This window comes from Crocuta crocuta, unplaced genomic scaffold (genome assembly GCF_008692635.1).
Source record: "Crocuta crocuta isolate KB4526 unplaced genomic scaffold, BGI_CrCroc_1.0 scaffold9, whole genome shotgun sequence".
NCBI lineage: Eukaryota > Metazoa > Chordata > Mammalia > Carnivora > Hyaenidae > Crocuta > Crocuta crocuta.
Genome location: NW_027551567.1, coordinates 9,241,994 through 9,263,694, shown reverse-complemented (window position 1 = coordinate 9,263,694; position 21,701 = coordinate 9,241,994). Strand labels below are relative to the sequence as shown.

At 36.6% G+C, this 21,701-nt stretch overlaps 1 protein-coding gene across 1 annotated transcript in view; it reads left to right on the top strand.

Moving 5' to 3' along the window:
- LOC144220156 (uncharacterized) overlaps positions 1-10,888 on the top strand; it is an 80,446-nt gene extending 69,558 nt beyond the window's left edge. The window contains exon 3 of the transcript XR_013331645.1: positions 10,704-10,888. The gene's annotated coding sequence lies outside the window, so the exon portion shown is untranslated. The remainder of the gene's footprint in view (positions 1-10,703) is intronic.
- The last annotated feature ends 10,813 nt before the right edge of the window (positions 10,889-21,701 follow it).

Below are 21,701 nucleotides of genomic sequence, written 5' to 3'. Positions count from 1 at the left end.
TCAATAGAATTCCAAGGTGTAGAAGGTGAAAATGCCACAAAGCAGATGGAGTCATAATCTCTCAATCCTTGGTGACTGTGATAAAAGGAAAAACAAACTTCCATTGTGTTAAGTCACTGAGGCTTTAAGTTTTCCTTGGTTTGGCACTGTAGCCTAGCATGGCCTGATACATAGTGTTGTTCAAGTGCTCTGTGTTTGCAATGACATTTTATCTACTTAATCTGGGAATTACTGACAAAATATATTAAAATATTCCACTCTGATGGTGGAATTTGTAAATTTCTACATGTGTTTTTGCAATTTTCCTTTTTATGTATTATATTTCTATTATCTTTTTGTACTTTTGGTACATATAAATTTAGAATGGCTTTATTTTCCTGATAAATTTAGTCTTCTATCATTATAGAGTGACTTTTTATTTCTATTACTGCTCTTTGACTCAAACTCTATTTTGTTTGATTTAAATATAATTATTCCCACCTCATTTGGTTAGTATTTGACTATGATATCTTTCTCTATGCTTGAACTTCTTTTGCTGTATACTTGGTATCTTTTAGCTATGTCTCTTCAGCATGTAGAGGCATTTTAAAAATCTAGTCAACTATTTTGTTTAAATGATATGTTTATTTATGTTTACTGTGGGTTTAGGTCAATTTTAATTTATTTATAATACCTTAATATTTCTTTTTTGAGTATTCTCTTTTTCTAACATTTTAAAAATTCCTCACTGTCTTTAAAAATAGATTACATATTTCTTCTCACTCAATTTTTTAAAATTTCTGTGAATTTGGAAAGAATAATACTCTTCTTCCACTGATAATGCATCTTTAAAGAATTTTCTTTTAAGGAAGATCTCTTAGAAGTAAATGCTCTCAGGTTTTGCTTTTTGTTTATAATTCTCTTATTCTTATCATTATCTTAAAAGTAAAGTCTTATTGGGTACACAATTCTAGACTGAAGCCCCTGCTTGTAAGAATTAGGGATTAGATTGTAACAGACCAGTTTACTCTTTAAGAATAACTAAAAAAGCTGGGTAGATGTGAAACACTATTTAAAGGCACTGCAAGGTTCCAAGGCAGCCATAATGTGCACGGTCAAGATCCTGAAGAGAAGGGAATTGAAAAAAGGAGAGCCAGGCATCACTCACTGTTTTCTTCCCAAAGCATTTGCTGATTCTTAATGCTGCATGGGTGAGATGATGAGCAGAACTTTCGGTACTCTCTAGGGATACAAAAATTGTATATGTAGTGTATTCATTAAAAGAATAGTAAATAAATGTGTCGCTAAGAAGCTACTAGAAGAAGGAAGGTGGAAAATATTTTACTAATCCAAAGAAGGCAAGAAAGAGGCAAAAGAGGAATACAAAAGAGGGGAAACAAATGAAAATAAATAGTAACATGATTGGTTTAAAATAAAATATATCAACGTTTACATGAAACACTTCCATGATTAGATGGAAGAAATAACAATATTACACTGAAGAAAACAACAAAACTCTTTGTTCTTTTATAAAGATATGCCTTAAATGTGAAAACTAAAAGGTTGAAAATGAAAGAGTGGAAAAAATATAACATATAAACACCAGTGATTCTAAGTTGACCTTTAGTTTCTGTCAATACAATGAAGTTATTATTTTATTATCTTCCATCTTCCCCTGTTGCTTAGTTGTCAATGTACTTGTCATTCATTTGAAGCTCATCTGTATTCTCTGGCTGAAGGTAAGATTTTTGTCTTCAGTGCTACACAGTTTTGCTATCGTGTGCCTAGATGCCTTTCATTTTATTGATCTTATTGAGATTCATCAGCCTTCCTATAGCTATTAACTAATTATTAGTTGTATAAATTTCTTACCCATTAACCCTCCAAATGTTTCTTCTGTTTAACTTTGTGTCTCCTTTGTCATTTATATTTAAATGGACATTGGTTGGGTCTTCCTACCTATTCTCCATGTCTCTTAGCAACTTTGTCATATTTTCCATTTACCTATTTATATGTGCTCCACTCTAGAAAATTTCAGATAAACATTCCAGTTAATTAATTTCCTTTTTGGCTACGTCTAATGTATTGTACACTACACATTTTATATAAATTATAATAGTTTTAGTTTCTAAAGAAGATTTATGTCTTTATTTTTCAAGATAGACTCTACCTGTTTTAATAATCTCTTATGCTCTAGTCATGTATTTAACCCTGCATTTTATTTCCTTGAACATATGAAGCATATTTATGGTATATTTTTTAATCAGTAATTTTAGTACCTGAGGTCTTTGTGGGTCCCTGTAACCTTGTGTTAGGTTGAATTGTGTCCCCCTTCCACCATCCCCCCTTAAAAATATGCTTTCTGGAACCTCAGGGTATGATCCTATTTTGAAATAGAGTCTTATGTATGTAATCATGTAGATGAGGTCAAACTGGAGTAGGGTGGACCCTAAATGTAATGTTAACTGGTATCTTTATGAGAAGAGAAGAGACAGGCACACATGCAAAGAGAGACGAAGATGTGAAGAGAGACGCCGGGGAGAAGGCCATGTGAATACAGAGGCAGAGATGGGAGTGATGCATCTACAAACCAAGGAATGCCAAGGATTTCTGATAACCACCAGAAGTTAGCAGAGAGTCATGGAATAGACCCTCTCCAGCAGCCTTCAGAGAGATGTGGCCCTGCTGATGCCTTTATTCAGAGTTTTAGCCTCCAGGACTGTCAAAGAACAAATCTCTTTGTTGTGGTCTTTGTTATTAAATCTCATCCATAAAATATGCACTCAAAGATATAATGTGAGGATTGAATGAGATTATATATAGAAAATACTTTGCTTTGTCTGGTCCAGGGTCCAGAATAAGAGATCAATAAATGTTATCTTTTTGGATTTGATTTTCATCTCTGTGACAGTGTTGGATCACTTTCTTTCAAGTGCATAGATATGTCTGTGTNCTCACATTCAGGATCTGTATATACATATCACATATATCCACATAGGACTTATCCTAATTCTCTTCACTCAAACCTCACACAGCTAGTTTCCCATAATTGTTAAAACAGCATATATCTGAGACTTTTTCCATTTCAAACCAGATTTCATGTAATGAAACACCAAATTTTTCCCATCAAATAAGAGAAGGAAGACCATTTCATATTACAGATCCAGAAATAGTGAATTGTGCTAAAGGGAAAAAATTGCATCAATAATTCTTGGTCTCTTGGTTCTTTCTTGTTACTGAGAAAAATCTTGCACAAATCTTTTTTCTTTTTTTCAGAATAAAAAAAAAAAAGAAGTAATGATAGTTCCAGTGGTTTGCATTGTGGTGCTGCTCACTTAAGACCAGCCTGAAAGCAACCATCTTATTTCGTGTCAGGACTTTAACCCATAGTTTAGCTTGGCCAGCTGAACCAAAACCTTGAAGCAAAGGGTGGAGTACTATGAGAAAAGTTAAATTTAATCTCTAGAGTTCCAATATGTTAAAGTTTCTGTGAGTTAGAATTAAAATGTGCTTTGGAAGAAATTCTAACATGAATAAAGAGAATGAATGAACATTTGGACCAAATGATGTTATTTTTAGATAGTGGCTTTTTCTTCCTTTGAATTTCAGTGGGTAAAACAATGACAGAAACCTTGTATATTGTCACGGGAAATAATCACTTCTACATGTCCTACTTCTTATAATATGTTCTGATACCCTGAGGATAATCCTAGATGTAGTATATGAGTAAAGAATAAAGTCCTGGGTTGGACAATATTATTTTAATTCAGAGATAGATTGTTTAATTCTATCTAGACTGACATCAAATTGGGAAAGAATTATAACTGTCTTTTTGGTTATATATTCTATATAGACATACTTTCCCCCTTTCCTTTAAGGGCTTAATTCATGGTATGATTATATAGTATAGTTTAATTTATAAAAAGTACTACAGTTTAATTTTTAAAAAGATATCACTTTATGTAATGAGGTTAAAGAAAGAAATGATTCAGTTACATACTTTAAAGAATCTGATCAACTAATATTCATGAAGAATACTTTTCAAGATAATGTGATCAAGGGATCTGCTTGTAAGACTCTTAGAAATTCATTCATTCATTCATTCATTCACTCATTCGACCAATCATCTATACACTTATTCAAAAATATTTCATGCTGACAATGGACCTATACTAGGTGCAAGAATATAGGTTGAGAGAGAGATAATGTACAAATTAAGTAAGTAAAATATACTGTATATCAGATGGTGATGAGTAATTTGGAGGAAAATGAATTTGAGGAGGAAGATGGAGAATCAAGGAGCATGTTGCCATTTTTACAAGGATCACCAGGGGCGGCCCGAGAAAGTGCCAGCTGAGCTAATATCTAAAGGACAGGAGGATATAGTCAAGTGAAGTTATTGAGAAGAAATTAAGATTTGTAAATCTGAACTACAGGGGAAAGGCTGGACAGGAGATAGCTCACAAAAATAGGTTTGGGGAAACTTATTAGAGTATTCTCTATTTTTAAGAATTTTGTTTTTTTTTATTTTTTAAAGGTGTATTTGTTTTTGAGAGACAGAAAGAGCACAAGTGGGAGAGGGGCAGAAAGAGAGGGAGACACAGAATCTGAAGAAGGCTCTGGGCTCTGGAGCCCTGCGGGCCTCGGACTCACGAGCTGTGAGATCATGACCTGAGCCAAAATTGGACACTTAAAACAACCGAGCCACCCAGGCACCCCTATATTTTAAGAATTTCATATTATTTACAGAAGATACTGGAACTCTAGACCAGCACTACAAAATTTTCAGTTTATTCTGAAGCTCTTTTTCTACCAGTCTCTATTTGTTCTAGAACTGATACTAGTAACTTATCCAAGGGCTTTGATCACAGAGCATTTAGATATATTGGGGTCAGTATGCCCTCAGCAAATGAGTGTATGATTGTGTTGTGGCTTGAGGCTAAGTCTACATTTTGCAGTCTCAGTAACACCGTGTTGTGCTCTGGCCCACTTAAAATGGCAGGAACCTTAAGCAAGGCCCTTATTTAACCTGCTACTTCAGAATCTCCATAAAGTAAATCAAAGGATTAAACTAAATGGCTTTTAAAAAGACACTTTGGTGGGGCCTCTGGGTGGCTCAGTCGGTTGAACATCTGACTTCAGCTCAGGTCATGATCTCACGGTTCGTGGGTTGGAGCCCCGTGTCAGCCTCTGTGCTGACAGCTAGCTTAGAGCCTCAAGCCTGTTTGGGATCCTATACCTCCTTTTCTCTCTGGCCCTCCCCTGCTCATGCCCTCTCCCTCTTCTCTCTCTCTCTCTGTCAGAAATAAATAAAACATTTAAAAGAAGTTTTAAAAAAAATGACACTTTGGTTCTCACGTTCCATGATTATATGATATTTACCTTGATTCTTACATGGAGCATTTTAAATTGTGAACATATTGCCCAATTCAATAGATTTTTCAGCAGATTTTCCATACAGAACTTTCTTTGCCCTTGTTGGTAATTGTTCTTCATGTTCTTTACTCACAACTGTTCTCTCATTGAGAACAGTTATTTACAAATTTGGCTCTGGACTGAGGGAAAAAGAATGCCATATGAGATAACCTTAGAATAAAGGTGCTTACAGGATTTTCTGTTCTGTTCCTCATGACACTTAAAGCAGAGTTAATGCAAATATAACTTGCTTTTGGATCCTAGACAATCATTAAATTTAGAGCAATTTTAGGCTTTTGAAGTCTTCAAAATAAGTATTGTCTTTTGGCTTATTCTAGTTTTTATCATTTTTGAAGCATCCATCACTTTGTCAACTCCCAAAAAGACTGCAATCTTTCTTCTCTATTTCCCCAATACCTCATCGCGTTTCAGGTTGATTTCTGTCATTCAAAAGGAAGGGTATGTACACTTGTTTAGCTTCAAAAGCGTAGCTGGTTTTAGTTGTTTCTGATTGTTGCTTTTCTTTGAAATGTTGTCGTTAATAAATCAGCTGAATAATGTGATTCCTCCCTCTCTAAAAGTAGTATACCTCACTGACTGAATCAGGAGAAGCAGTTTAGGGAAACATAACTGACTCAATTAGTATTATGGTGGCCAGCCACATGATTCAAAGCCACTCAGGAAGTTTGTATTCCAGGAAGGGTTGAGAATAAAAATGAAATGTCTCTTAAAACATTAATGAAAGCAGGAAGCTCATTTAACGGGTTGGCACTTAGTGAGTGCTCAGTGAGTACTAGTTGAATGAAATAAATAACACTTTATATACTTTTTTTTTTTGGGTCCATTCTCAAAAACAGAGTTTTCCAGGGAAAACTTTTAACAAATTATGTATATGGCTTGTAACTGTATTTGGATAGAAGGGTGTGATTATAATTTACTTAAAACTCTGTGTCCGCATATCATTTGTGGTGGTGGCTACAGGAACATGTTTCCTCCAGAATAAACTCCTGAGATATGGAACAAATCAGGTGAACTCAAAACCGGGCAAACTGAGATGGAAGGTGGAGACACTTCACATTGAAGGCTACTCCAAACAGGCTTGAAGCAAGAAGACTATGAACAAGAAGGAGACCGTTGCTGAATCACTGTGTTATGAGCAGGAACAGGAGAAGCCCTGAAGGAGAGAAAGCTCTGAGATGTGAAGGCACCATAACGATGCTAATGATGATGACAAAAATGGCAGCTAGTATTTGCTGAAGTGCTTATGATGTACCAGGCACTAAGTTAAGCATTCCTGGTAGATTATTTCATTTAATCCTCATGATGAATTTGTTAGGAAGGTACATTCATTACCCTCTTTTTCTCTATTTTATTTTTGGGGAAGCAATTTTTCTGCGGTGATGCTGCCTGCTACCATATCCTGTCTGAACATAGAATTGAGGAGAGGGGGAAAGGAAGGGAGAATAAACCTAGATATGTCTGTTTATCCTCTTTTTCAATAAAATTTAGAAACATAAGAAAACTTTCCCCCCAGTTACAGAGCAAAGAAGTGGCAGAACTGGGAGAGGAATACATGCCGGGTGATTCTAGAACATACATGCACATCCAGTACAGTGAGGTTTCTGATAGAAAGGAAGAGCTCCAAAAAACCTAAACATAAAACAGAGGCAAGAGTGGAATTCATTTTATAAATTAACACTTGCATTGGAGGCAATAAAGAATGAACTGATAATGTTAAAAATTTGAACCAGCGCTGCGGAGGGACTCGTGAAACTACTACCACAAAAGGGAAAGATAAAATATTAAGGGGACTCAGTGATGGAGCCAGGGGACAGATGGTGGAGATCCAGCCTGAAAATTACAGGTACTTCCGAAGAAAAAAGTCACAACTGTGACAGAAGACAATGAAAGGCATATTTGAAGCAGATTTTTTTTTAAGTATAAAAATACTTAGAGATGCAAGTAAAAAAGTCTACAGAATTCCAGGAAAAATAATCAATAAAGACAGACCTCATCCCATTTTTGCAACATTGCAAAGGGCCAAGATTAAAAAACTAAAATACAAAGCCCCTACAAACATTTCGGTACAAAACTCAGGCCGGCAGCAAAATTTACCGCTCCAGCAGTGCATATCACACAGCTGGGGAACAATCTCTGTGGAGTCATTCATGTGGGAAGGTGACAGAGAAACACTGTCAGAGACTCACAAGCTCAGAAAATATACTAACTGTGCCCTCTTGAAAAATGATCTGAAGACGTATGTTAGGAAACCAGACATCTGTAGATTGTCCAGAGTGAACATGGCCTTGAAACTTGTTCAACCACCCTGTGAAAGTGTAATAAGTAGTATGGGTGTTCCACAGGCCACACAGGTCACATGCCTGAGGGATATCTGAAGCCAAGTTAGCTTTGGCTACTAAGCTTGGAAGAAAATATTCTCCTTTTGAAATATTTGCTCTTCCCCCTTCTATACTCCATATTTTTTTTCTTCTTCTAACTGAACTGGAACTTTCACTGTAGTTTCCTTCAACCTTGCAATTTCTTCAAACCATTTGGATGCTAACCTCCCAAATAACAGTGAGATTCCCCACAGTTAACTTCATAGTAACTTTCTCAAAGGTAATTTCTCCAAAGTCATTGGAATTGCTCCACTTTCAGCAGAAATCTTTCCTTTCAGTGATATTTACATAACATAAAAATTTGCTGTTTTACGCAGAAATAGTTTTCAAACGGGCCAGGTTTTATTTCTTTTCCTAAAATACTTATATAAAGAATTTATCATTTTAACAAAGTATGCCAGTGTATCTGCTTTTCCCAGAAGTGCTGAAAAGGATTTGTTAAAAATGATGCACTGTCATTCCAATCTTCCTTTATATCCCCAAAGTTTGTAAAATATAATAACTGGGTGGAGGTCAGCAGCAGAGACAGCCAAACATTTCTTAGACCTTTATGTAGATCTGTGGTGCCTTGAAGATATGTATGATTAAACAGAAAATTCTGGAATAAAAAGCAACGGTATTTTCTGAATATTTTTCAATAGTATCTGTTTCTATTGTTTCTGTGAACTTTCTTGATATTTCTTCCCTCACACTATCTTTGCCATAAATAGCTTTTTCCTGCTTCTTATGTGTCTTGAAGGAAGTGTCTGGTTTTGTGCTTCACTGGTAAATGTTAAGTTTCTCCTCTGTGGTATTTCTCTCGACCTCACATCTTTCCTTCTCTCCCCAAGTAAGATCCCAAGTGCAAGCAGCTAACAGAAACACTATAATAGTTATTTGATGCTTTTAATAAGGCCACCCTCAAACAGTCCCAAGGCAATTTATGATGCTATGCAATTTGTTTACACATGTGCCAAAAAGCAAAACTGAAGTAACATAGGAAGGTCTTTTGGAGAAACTAGAAGCATTTATTTTTAAATACTTGCTCTATTGTCCATGAAAGTAATAAATTGATGCCAGTTGTTTTTGGGGTTTTTTTTCCAGACCAAAACTGAAATATTATTACCAATTATAGAAGTCCTATGATTTGTATAGCCCTGGAACTTGAAATTGATATTGAGGTTATTTGCTTTTAAGAGACAGAATAGTATAGGGACAGAATACATAGACTCAGGAGCCAGACTGCCTGGGTTTGAGTCAATCTCTTCTCTAACACTTTCTACCTGTGTAGACTTCAGTCATTAACTTACTATCTGTGTTGGTTTTCTCAGCTATAAAATGAAGATAATAATAGCATCCATGTCATGATTAATTAATGTAACACATTTAGAAGAGTTCTTGGCACATGTTAAATGTGTTCAATAGTATTAATTTCTAAGTTATTATTTTTAATATTCGGATTTCCCTGGAAGGCCCCTTCTCTTAAATACAGATGCATGGAATGGTTTACCTAGTGGATCTTTCTTTCATAAGAATGAAGTCAAAGATTAAATTTTCTACTCAGAACATGTATCCATTTAAAAATTTCTGTTTTATTGGGGAGACTGCGTGGCTCAGTCAGTTAAGCGTCTGACTTTGGCTCAGGTCATGATCTCACGGTTCTTGGGTTCAAGCCCCGTGTCGGGCTCTGTGATGACAGCTAGCTCAGAGCCTGGAGCCTGCTTCAGATTCTGTGTCTCCCTCTCTCTCTGACCCTCCCGTGCTCATGCTGCCTCTCTCTCTCTCTCAGAAATAAATAAGAAACATTAAAAAAAATTCTACTCTATTGAAGTTTCTTTTTCCTTTTCTGATCACACTGTACTTTGGTTGGAAGTATCTGGAAACTTAGCAAATATGTGTTTTCTCACTAAAGTCTTTTTTAAAGTTATGATGAGAGTTATTTAAGATACTTAATGATACAGACTATTTTCACCTACAAAATCTAGCAAAGTGAAAAAAAGAGGAAAGAGACAGAAATTTGGGGAAAAAAATGGAAGTGGGTCTCAAAGAAAATACAGCTGAAATTTCTTCATCAATGGTTCCTGCTTTGTTCATTCAACCAATATTTTTTTAAACACATATATTATAAGCACTACTTCCTGTCCTCAAGGTGTGTATTGTTGAATAACAACTTGTGGTAAATGTCACTGTGATATCTAGCTCACTCTTATCAAAATAAGTCTTGCTAAAGACAGAATTAGAAATGGAATTCTGGTTTAGTCCAGTGAGAGGAGTTCTTCAGATTGGGACTTTATGAAATTTACAACAGAAGTTGTTGAAAGGAGTGAAACCCAAACTCTGTATTAAGAATGAAAAATATGATAAGAACAGGGAGGGAGGCAACCCATAACAGACTCTTAAATACAGAGAAAAAACTGAGGGTTACTGGGTGTGGGGGCAGGTGGGCAGATGGGTTAAATGGATAAGTGTATTAAGGATGGCGCTTTTCAGGATGAGCACTGGGTATCATATGTAAGAGATAAATCACTGGGTTCTACTCCTGAAGCAAAGGCTACATTGTATGTTAACTAACTTGAGAAAAAAAATAAAGAGTAACATAAACTTTGGGGCTCCTGGGTGGCTCAGTCGGTTAAGCGTCCAACTCTTGATTTCGGCTCAGGTCATGATCTCATAATGGTTTGCGTGCTCAGGCACCACACTGGGCTCTGGGATGAAAGCACAGAACCTGTTTGGGATTCTCTGTCTCTCCCTATTTCTTTGCCTCTCCTACTGCTTGCACTCTCTCTCTCAGAATAAATTAATAAACATTTTTTTAAAAAAGAATGACATAAACTTTAATAATGCCATCATAATAGCTGATACTTTATCATAATAGCTAAATACTAAGTATTGTGTGCTAACAATAAATCTATACATTTACTTCATTTGCAGGTATTTAAAACTCAGAAAGGAGAAGGAGCTTGTCTGGGGTCTCTTGGCTGGTCAGTGGCCTCAGAGAGTACATGACCATCATATGTAAAGCACGTCCCAACCAAGTCCATTCCTCTATGACACTTTCCTTTGTTCTATATCCTTCAATTGAAAATTTCATTTATTTATTTATTTGCCTATTTACTTTTGTGTCCTTACCACTATGCTGTATATCACTAAAATGCAGTACAGTGCCTGGTACCCTAATAGGGTATATTTTATTAAATGAATAAATGTTTAATACTACTCTATGTAATCTCTAAAGTAATCCTATTTCATAACAATTATTTTAATATTATCTTTTTTTTTTTTTTTCACAAATAGGAAAGTAGAAACAGGGGTGGTGAAAACAGAATGCAAAGACATAGTAAAAATTTTGGGTTCAAAGTTAGATTTTTACCCAAAGCCCAAGCTCCTTCCTTCCTATATCCATACCAATAGTCTCTCCCCAGAACACTTTTGAAACTAAGCTGGTAAAACATAATACTAGCAAATAAGGAAGATAAAACCACAAGTTTAAGAATTAATTAAAACATGGAAAGAGCAGAAAGGAATGGAGAATTTTTAAAAAGTGTCATTTTTTGGCTATCAGATCACTCTTGCTCCTTGGGATGTGTAGTGATTGACACCATCTTGTGATTTATGCTCCTTGTCTCAAAATGGAGTGTATGAATAGAAAACTCTGAAGTGCAGTAAGACTAGGAAACAACTCCAATTGGAAAAGATAGTTGCTTACTAATAGTTCCCAAGAGGGGGGTATGCCCTCCCTATGGGGGCCACATGGGGAAGTATTGGTGCTGGCTACAAAGCACAGGGTTGGGGAGAGCTGTGGGCAAGAATTTTTTTTTTTTTTTTTTTTTTTGTGGTTTCTGTGGGAAGAATGGCAAGGCAGAGTAAGCAGGTTTTGGATTGGATAGGACAATTTGAGTAGTTTCAACACACTCTGGAGTACAGGACCTGTCCCTAGTTGTCTGGTGTGTGGCCCTGGTGATTAGGGAAAATGTACACTGGCACAGAGCTTAAGAGCCCAATAAGCAAGGTGGTTTAGGTGTGGGCTCCAGATTGATTTGCGTTTGAAAAGCACAATCATGGGCAAGTTGTTTACAAGTTGTTTACTATCTCTAGGAATTAGAACCCTGGGAAGGACAGTCCCTCTAGGGTAAACAAGCCTCAGATGTTAAAACAACAAAATATAGAAAATAAAGAGATGGGGCTCCTGGATGGCTCAGTCGGCTAAGTGTCCAACTCTTGATTTCAGCTCAGGTCATGATCTCATAGTTGGGGAGTTTGAGCCCTGCATTGGGCTCTGTGCTGACAGTGTGGAACCTGCTTGGGATTCTCTCTCTCCCCTTCTCTCTCTACCCCTCCCCTGCTCTCATTCTCTCTCTCTCTCCCTCTCTCAAAATAAATAAACTTTTTTTAAAAAGCAAAGAAATGTGGTTAATACAATCCTCAATTCTGCTTCTGAGATACTGATTATAGAAAAACTGCTGAAATCACATTTCTTATCCACCTGGGTTGTGACTTTTCCCTTGTAACAAATGACAGATTTATAGTCAACCAATGGCTCCTTATCCATTTCATATAATTTGCATTATATAAGTGTTCATCTTCTAGACGATGCCTGTGAGCTTAGGAAGCATAATGCCCAGGAGGCTATGACACTGAAAAGTTTTTCAATCAGAGCATTGAATAATTTTTTGCTTGTAGGCCCGCATCTCCAAATTTACAGAGCAAGCCGGTGAGAAAATTATATGTGTGCATGTTTGTATGAGTGTATACAATTTTAGAATAGGATTTAGTTTAAGAAGTTGTATAAACTTGTACAAAAAGTGTAAATCATTTGAATGTTTCAGTTCTCACATTTATAAAATAATATAAATCCTCACATATTTTTATAACTGAATAATATAGATACATATGCAGATTTGTTCCATACATGATTCACTGTGATGAAAATAACATGGATCATATTTATAACAAAAAGCAGTGATTTTTTAATTTTTTTTTAATGTTTATTTTGGAGAGGGAGAGAGAGGGAGGGAAAGAGAGGATTATGAGCAGAGGAGGGGCAGAGAGAGAAGGAGACATAGAATCCTAAGCAGGCCCCAGGCTCTGAGCTGTCAGCACAGAGCCTGATTCAGGGCTTGAATCTGTGAACCATGAGATCATGACCTGAGCCAAAGTCAGATGCTTAACCCAGGTGCCCCCCGAAACAGTGATTTTATACTTGGAGGGCTTTTTCAAAACGGACGGTTGGCCCCCACCCCCAGATTTTCTGATTCAATATATCTGGAGTGGGACCTAAGAATTTGCATTTCTAACAAGGTGTTGCTAAAATTGCTGGTGCAAGACCCCATTTTGCAAACTACTGGTTGGTAGATTTAGTGATTTCCCCTCCATGAGATTACCTAATCTTCACCACAACTGTGACCAATAGGTGTTGTTATTCTCATTTTATACAATGGACACTGAGGTTCAGAGGATTAGCTAGGTTACCCAAGCTCACCTAAATGATGTGACAAGAAATAACAAAAGGGAATTGTCTTCTGGACCAGTTTTCTGGTATCCTTTCTTTGATGTGTGGGATTATTCCAGTACTCTATTTGGTGATGCTTCATTTTTGAAGGAGGAGTTTTGCTCTACATTTTATTTCCTCCACTATTTACAGTAGATGCTATATTTATGTCTGACCTAGGCATTTTCATTATTCCTTCATTCATGAATGAGACATTGTCTATAAATTGAATAAACTCTTACATATAATAATAGACAGAATCCAAGTTTCAGAGAGGGCGTGGATGACATTTTTATTACTTATTTTAGACACAGTGATATTTGGCCTGGTGTCACATGTTCAATTATTACTGCACTCTCTTTATTACTAGCTAAGGGCTCGAATTTCAGAGGTTGAAGCAAAAGAAATTTGGAGATTAGAAGTGAATTGACTTTTATTTTATGTTAATTAAATAACTTAAGCCAGACACTTTATTAAACTCATTATTTCACTTGCTTTCAATAAGGAGGACAGAGAGAGATTGGGAGGCTAGAGTAGGGTATGGATATGCAGGCAAATTAAAGCATTCTTTTTGAAGAATGAATACTTTAATGAACTAAGGAGAATTTTAGAATTTTTAATGTTTTTTTTTTTTCTAGGAGAGAGAGAGAGAGACAGCGTGAGCAGGGGAGGGTCAGAGAGAGAGGGAGTCACAGACTGAAACAGGCTCCAGGCTCTGAGCTGGCAGTCAGCACAGAGCCCGACGCGGGGCTCGAACCCACAAACTGCGAGATCATGACCTAAGCGAAAGTCGGACGCTTAACCCAGGCGCCCCGAGAATTTTAGAATTTTTAATGTTAGTATATTGTAATTCTGATTCAGATTAAGTAGCAATGGATCCGTGCTTTTTGCAATACCACATTATGAGGCAAAATCATGCCAGTTGATTCTATTTTACATTTTTCAAAAATATTTCAATTACATTTTTCAATAAGTCTATAGTTTTAAAGTTAAAAATTTGTATATATATATATATATTCATATTTATTCATATTTATTTCCAGGCATTCTGCCTACTTTTGTTCTGGTCTTTCCATTTTTTTTTTTCTTTTTCCCTCCTTCACTGCTCAAGTCCAACACAAACGATTCCTTTTCAACACACAGTTCTGCTCATTATTTAAATGGAAATGAGGCTAGAGAGGCATTTTCTCATGCTATTTCTAGGACACCTCAAACTCCACTTTGCCTGTAGGCCAATTCCTATGGAAAACCCAACCAAAAGCTTCTGGAAAACCTAACCAGTGTCTTCGGCAAAAGAAGTTTTAGATTCCATGGCCCATTTACCATCTTCTGCAGTGAATAACAAATTGGTTGGACTGTATTGCCATTACAAGACTATCATGGCAGTAAATTTTATGGAATAACTCAACCATAATTACAAAGAAAAACCAACATAGCAATAAAGCAATTTTAAAGAGTATTTCTCATTTAGACCAAATTTTCTATTCTCGGAAAATGGTCATCCTAAACCCAAGAAGGGTCAGCAGGCAGGAGGCAAACAACAGATTGCTGATGTGTTCCTTAAAAAGCACTTCCCTTCACATGAGGGCTTGAATTTTAGACTGTAAAAATGCATCCTCAAATTTTATGAGAACAAAGGCTTTCTAGAGTCATGAGGGTGTAGCATGTGTTCTTACAAGAAGGATCTTCCTAGAGTATAAATGAATGACAGCTCTTTATATGCAAGGTTTCTGCTTGCTGTGCAAAGGTTTGTAGTTTGAATATAGATGCTGAGAGTACAGGGCCCACCATTAAAGCTGAACGTTAATGTTCAAAGAGCTTAACTTGCCCTCCTTTTGGTCTGGTGGAGCAGTGAGTGTGTTGGCTATTTTTTCCTTCATCACTGGCATGCCCTGAGTTCAAGATGAATCATTTAAAAACATCACTTTTTAAACATTTTTAAAATGTTTTTATTTATTTGTGTTTGTGTGAGAGAGAGAGAGACAGCATGAGCAGGGGAGGGTCAGAGAAAGAGGAAGACACAGAATCTGAAGTAAGCTCCAGGCTCTGAGCTAGCTGTCAGCACAGAGCCTGATGCAGGGCTCGAACCCATGAACTTTGAGATCATGACCTGAGCCAAAGTCGGCCGCTTAACCGACTGAGTGACCCAGGCGCCCCTAAAAACATCACTGTTTAAATATCTTTAACTATTTTTCCCTTTTATTGTTCTGATAACATTTTATGAAACACTTCCTTTGTGTACAGTTCACATTGTAAAAATTTTTTCATCATAGCACTGAAATCTAAAGTTGAAATTTCTTTGCCTCCATTAATTTAAAATAAATTCACATTGTCTTCTTGATGCAATGCTCATTGGTTGTTTTGACTTGGTACTACATCATAGATTTGAAAATTTTATATCCATTTAAAAATAAAGTCTGTATTTTAACAAGTTCTACCACAAAACTATGGTATGTAGAAGTGAGAACTTTGTCCTAGCAGGATGAAAAACTCAATTAGGCTTGAGACTTTCCTATGTCCTCTTCTGGTGCTTTGTGATTATAACCCGGGCTTGGGCAAGGAAAAAGCAAAAGTTCATCATTAATGCTCTAGTGTTTGGACCTCTGTCCTTTGTCCCAATCTCCAAACTTCTCCTGGCATGGAGATCTCCAGGGTAGGAAAGTGGAACAAACAATTGAGCTTGATGGGTAAGGGCATGAGTTATACCACCAGACAAATAATTGGCTCAAATCCATGTTCTTTTACTCCTGAGCTATGTGACCGTTGGATTCTCACTTACCCTCAGTTCCTCTATTTTAAAATTTGGGTTTATATAATTTCCTACCAAAAGTATGCTTTGAATATTGAACAAGCAGATATGAGTAAAACATCAGGCATAATGAATGGGATAGAGCAAGCATTCAATACAGAATAGCTCTCTGTCATGTATAAGTTACCTGAATCAGGGGCAGTATTGTTTTAATTTATATTATTAACATCTGTTGTGGTCAGAATCATTCTAACACTACTCTATTTCTTCCTTTCTGTATTTATTTCTCCAGGCTTCTGATGTATTTCTTCCATGACTCAATCTGACAAGTAACTAATTTGATGATGGCTAGGGAAAAAGGCAGTTTCTAAGTCCTCACAGAATACACGCTCTTCTGCGGAATTGGTTCCTACTTTGTTTTAAAGGGATACTAAAAGGAAAGCTGGGTTTTGACAACAAAGTATGAGAAGTTTAGGAGATGGATTAGCTTCAGTGCATGCATGTTAGTATGTAAGTGGCACTGTTTATTCCCTTATTCCTCAGGATCCATCAATACAGAAATCATTGAGGAATCCTTTCAATTTATTGACTTAGCTATTCTTCAAGCAGAAGCCTGCACTTCACTCAGTTTAGGGCATCCCTAGTTTGTGGGCCATAAGAAAATATTAAAGGAACTTTGCCATTATCCTGAGCTAACATCCCATACATTTCTGAACATTGCATGAGGGGCCCAAATGGGCAGACTAGTGATTGAAAAAGTGGGGAGATGTTTTTCTGGTTCTCCTCAAACCTCTCTGACTCTTAGGGCCCCTTCTTTATCAGCCCCTTCTTCCCCTTGCCCTTTAAATGCGATGGTTTCCAGGATTCCTTCTTCACACCAGTGCTCTTCTCACTACACACACTCTCAAGCAACCTCATCTATTCTTGGGGTCTCAAGTATCACTGTGTCTCCCTCTCAGACATGACCCTGGCACTCTTACTCTTTGATCTGACTGCCGGTTGGGTATTTTCTTCTATGAACTTTGTGGGCTGCGCAGTGTTAGTGCATGTCTAAGTAAAGCCAGCTCAACCAACTCTCCTCCTTGTCCATGGCAAATTCTCTGTCTTACTGTCCACCTAGTACCCAACTTAGAAATCTGACAGTCATCTGGGAGTCCTTCCTTCCCATACTCAGTGGGATCTGACAGTATCTAAAAAGAGCACAGGTCACACCTCAGAGTTGTCTTGATTGGTGTGAGGGAGAAGGATAAGTTACAGTTCTGCATCTTTCAGCCACTGTAAAGGGTTCTCCTCCAAGAGAATGTAAATCCTCAGGTATTTTAAGTACTTTGTGTAAACAGCCAAGCATGTGGAGGCTGGTGTGAGTAAAACACACTCTCAGAGGATGTGCCTAAAAATGGAAAAGAGATCAAGGACTAGAAATGGAGCATCTGATCTTGGATTCCATTTTGATGGTCCTACAACACAGTCCTATCCAAAACGTGAGGATTTTTTGTTCGTTTGTGTTTTGTGTTTTGTTTTTGTTTTAGCTTGCTGCAGCAATAGGAATACACTGCAGAGGAACTTCCCCTAAAACAGAGATAGACAGTTACTTTATTGGGAGCAGATAAAATACTCTTGTTTGTATTAGAGGTTATATCTATATAACACAGTATATATCACAGTTACTTTACAGGGTGTAGATGAAACACTCTGTATTAGAGGTTACCATCAAGAGGTTTTGGGCAGAGGTTGGGATTGACACTATTGTTGATGCAACTGCCTGGTGCTCACTTGATGGGCAACTATGCTTTCTTGGAGCTTGGGGAGGAGGTGGGGGTGCAAACCAAATGTTTTTTCTTTCAGGATGGGCCAGATTTCCAAAGTGACTCTTAATTGCTCAGTGAAACTCTATTATTATTCAAGGCCCCTGCACAAAATAGGTAACACACTCAAATTGGATAACTTTAAGAGAGTGTAACAAGGGGGTCATTTAAAAAGATGTGGAGTTTAACCGATCAATGTGGTGATTTCACGCCCCCCCGGGGCCGGAACTAAGCTGTGTTGGAAAATAAATAAATAAAAAGATGTGGAGAGGGTACAGAGAAACAAACCATATGGGTAATCTAGGACACAGCAGACTGTGTGAAAAGGGCAACCTCACAGCAAAGTGACCCTCATTCAAGGGATTCAGAAGGTGGGTAGATCTGCCTCTGAAGGAGCTGGGAGAAAGTGCCCAGACTTCATTCTCCACTACCTCCCTGGTGTTCTCACTGACCAGCAAAACAGGGAGCTCTTTGATAAAGCCCATTAAAATCAGCCTCCTTGGACATAGAATAGGGTGGATCAAGGTGGAAAGTGAATCTGAAGGGGCGGATGGAAAGAATCTGGCACAACTCATCAAGAAGTCTGTGGATTTACTATCACCTGAGTTGTCATTACTTATGTCAACATAGATGAATATGAACCAGATAGTCCCAGAAAAAGTTTGCAATGGATAGCAATGTTCTCGCACCTGCTGCATTTGACCATAAACTATTCTTCTGAAGATTACTGGAATGGTTTTTACCAGATTGCAATGTCTCCGATTACAGGTAAAATAATAGACTTTGTAAAAAACAGAAACCTGGATTGTAGTCCTCTGTGAATATGATTACAAGTATACCCAGACCTTCCATTGAGTTATCTCAGGAACATTTGTACTTGGATCATGTTACAGTAGTTTATGAAGCTGACAAAAGATTGTTCCACAGGTGATCCACTTATATCATGACACGTAGACTTGTTTAAAGGTTTTCAACAAACCATATGTATCTGGGCAGAATAAAGACCCCTGTAAAAAATAAAGACAGACAATTTGGGCACCGCGTATAGAATTTAGGGAATGCTCCCTATATTTTGAATTGAAAACTATCTGAATGGAAAATCAAATGAATAAAAACACTTAGCAGTTTTTTCATGGGAAGGTTTTACTACCGAGATCTCAAAAGTAGTTGAGCATAGAGAGAAGGTGTTTGTTGAGAGCAGAATTAGAAATACCTCTGAACTGCTTTACAGGAAAATACCAGTGGTGTGTAAATGAGGTGAAAAAAAAATCAGAAAGGACGCATCTACCTAAAGTGAAGTGGTTCATATTAATATCTACATTATCTCCTTACTTATAGAGCAAAAGGGCAAAGATTATATGCGTTAAAATATGGTGGCATGATAAATACAAAATGGCTCAGGCAAAGAACCTTTCAGAGGAATGGAAGGAATCTTTGAAGTTTGAGAATGTGTATAGCTACTGAATTTTTATGAAATGATAAGATTAAATTGGTACATGTAAAACAGCACCTTTGAGGAAACTATGTTAGACTGACTATAGGTATAAAAAAGATTGGAATNGGATGAGCACTGAGTGTTATGTGGAAACTAATTTGACAATAAACTATTTGTAAAAAAAAAAAAAAGTTGGAATGCTTAGTCTAGAGATGCCAAGAATAAAGAGGAAAAATAAATGTGATCAATGTGAACAAAAATACAGAAACTGGTAAATAAACATGACTAAGAATTTAGTGGTACATTTGGATCTTCTTTTTAAGAATACGTGGCACATGAAATATATTTTGCAGGCATGACAAAGCATGGAAAACCTTTCAGCAACAGGTATGTTTTTCAGCCCCTGAACGTCTGTGTGACCTAGGGCAAGTTTCTGATGCCCATTCCCTCCTCTGTGAAGTACAGAGTTGAGGTAGTTTACCTTCAAAGATTTTTCTAATGCTAAATACACCATATATTAAAAAACAAAAACCTGTAACCTATCACAGATGCTAACCCTTACTCATTTATTGAATGAGGGATAATTCATAAGTAGTAAGAGCTCAGTGAATTTTTATACATATCTGTAATCGGCACCCAAATCAAGACAGTCTCCAGCACCTGAGAGAGTTCCCTGTGTCCTTTCCCAGCCAATACACTTTCGCCTGAAGGTAGTCATCTAATTTGATATCTACTTCAGTAGATTAGATTTGCCTGTTTTTGAATTTTGTTAACATGGAGTCATACAGTTTTTAAAATATCATTATTTAACTTAGCTATTAGTGTTATCCAAAATAAATAACCTTAACTATAATTGATGGTAATTGCCTCAGCATGGTGCTACATAACTCTATGTGTTCTTTGTGTTTTATGCAACTAAGGTGGTTTATGTAATTTTATTTAATGTGCCAAAGTTACTTGGGTAATTTTCTTCCAGGTGGGAATATCCTCCTATCTCAACTATGAATGTCCAATTCTCATTCAATTTCAGGATGCAGTTCAAGGCCACTGTCTTCATGAAGCCTTTTCACAACTATTCCAGTCCACATTACTGCTCTGTTTTTTGGCTTCCGTATAGTTCTTAGTCTATAATACTTAGGATAGACATTAATCATATGGTGCTTCATATTATTTAACTGTTCCACATATTTGTAACGTCTGCTTTCTTAAAAACTACATGTGCAATGAAAAGCCAGTTTCATTTGTTTTTTTTTTTTTTAAATCCCAGAATAATGGAAATACCATTGAATAAAAATGGTTGACAGTATGCGTGTGTGTGTTGTTCTCTCCCTTATATAACCATATAAGAATGTGGGCTCTGGATTCAGACAGCCTGATCTGGATTGAGGCTACTATTTATAAGCAGTGGGCTCATGGGCAATTTATATAACTTGACTTGTTTTAGCTTTAATTTTACCATCTCTAAAATAGACATCACGGCAGAATTTACGTATTCATACAAGGTGCTCAGAACTTTTCAATTTGCCTAGGATTTTCAATTTTACTATATACTCTATTCATGTGTGGTTTAGTCATATTTCACTAACAGTGTTCTGGTCTTAGAACTGAGCTAGTGAATTGTTTTTGAATGCTTGTCCCTCAGAAAACTATTTCATAGTGATCCATTTTGATGATCAATTAAAGAAATAGCTTTCTTTCCCACTTAAGCCCCCGTCTATTGGTTGTAATCTATACTACTAGAAGGGATTGCCACTACATTCTGATGTAGCATTTACCAGGCTCCAAATAGGAGCCAATGTTATGATAGGGGTGCATGTATGTGCATGTTTGTGTGTGCGTGTGCATGCAGAATTAGATTTTTAGTAGATGACCCAAGTACTGGCTAACAAGTTAATGGGGATAATATAAAATATCACTATCTGAATATCTAGAGTAATTTTTTTCTAAAAGTTTTTTTCAGTAAAATCTTGGAACTAATAAAATTAGAAGTAAAGTATTAGAAAAAATGTCAAACTCTATCTTTTTCCAAGTGACATTTAGCTATGTTTAAACCCAAGAGAATGAGATATTTATTTGTATCCAAAACTTTAGTAATGAGTACATAATTTGGGTGAAAAGTTTCTAGAGGAAAATTAGGCCAATATATATTACACATTAATGAGCAGTTATTCTTTTGAGGATTATGATAGAAATGAATGATATTCTTGCCTACCTACATTTTAAAAGTATTAAGACCATTTTAAATTATACCTTGAAACATAGGGTTTGGAGGAAAGAAAGAGTACATCACCACACAATGATGTGGTCACAATATGGGGTGCAAACCTGTTTCATGGATCTTTTCCTGAATCAGCCTTATGCTCAAGTAAGCGTATCATTAAAAAGAACAATAACAGCAAGTCAAACATCAAAAACAACTTTTCATGGACTCCCAGATAAATGTGGCTTTCCT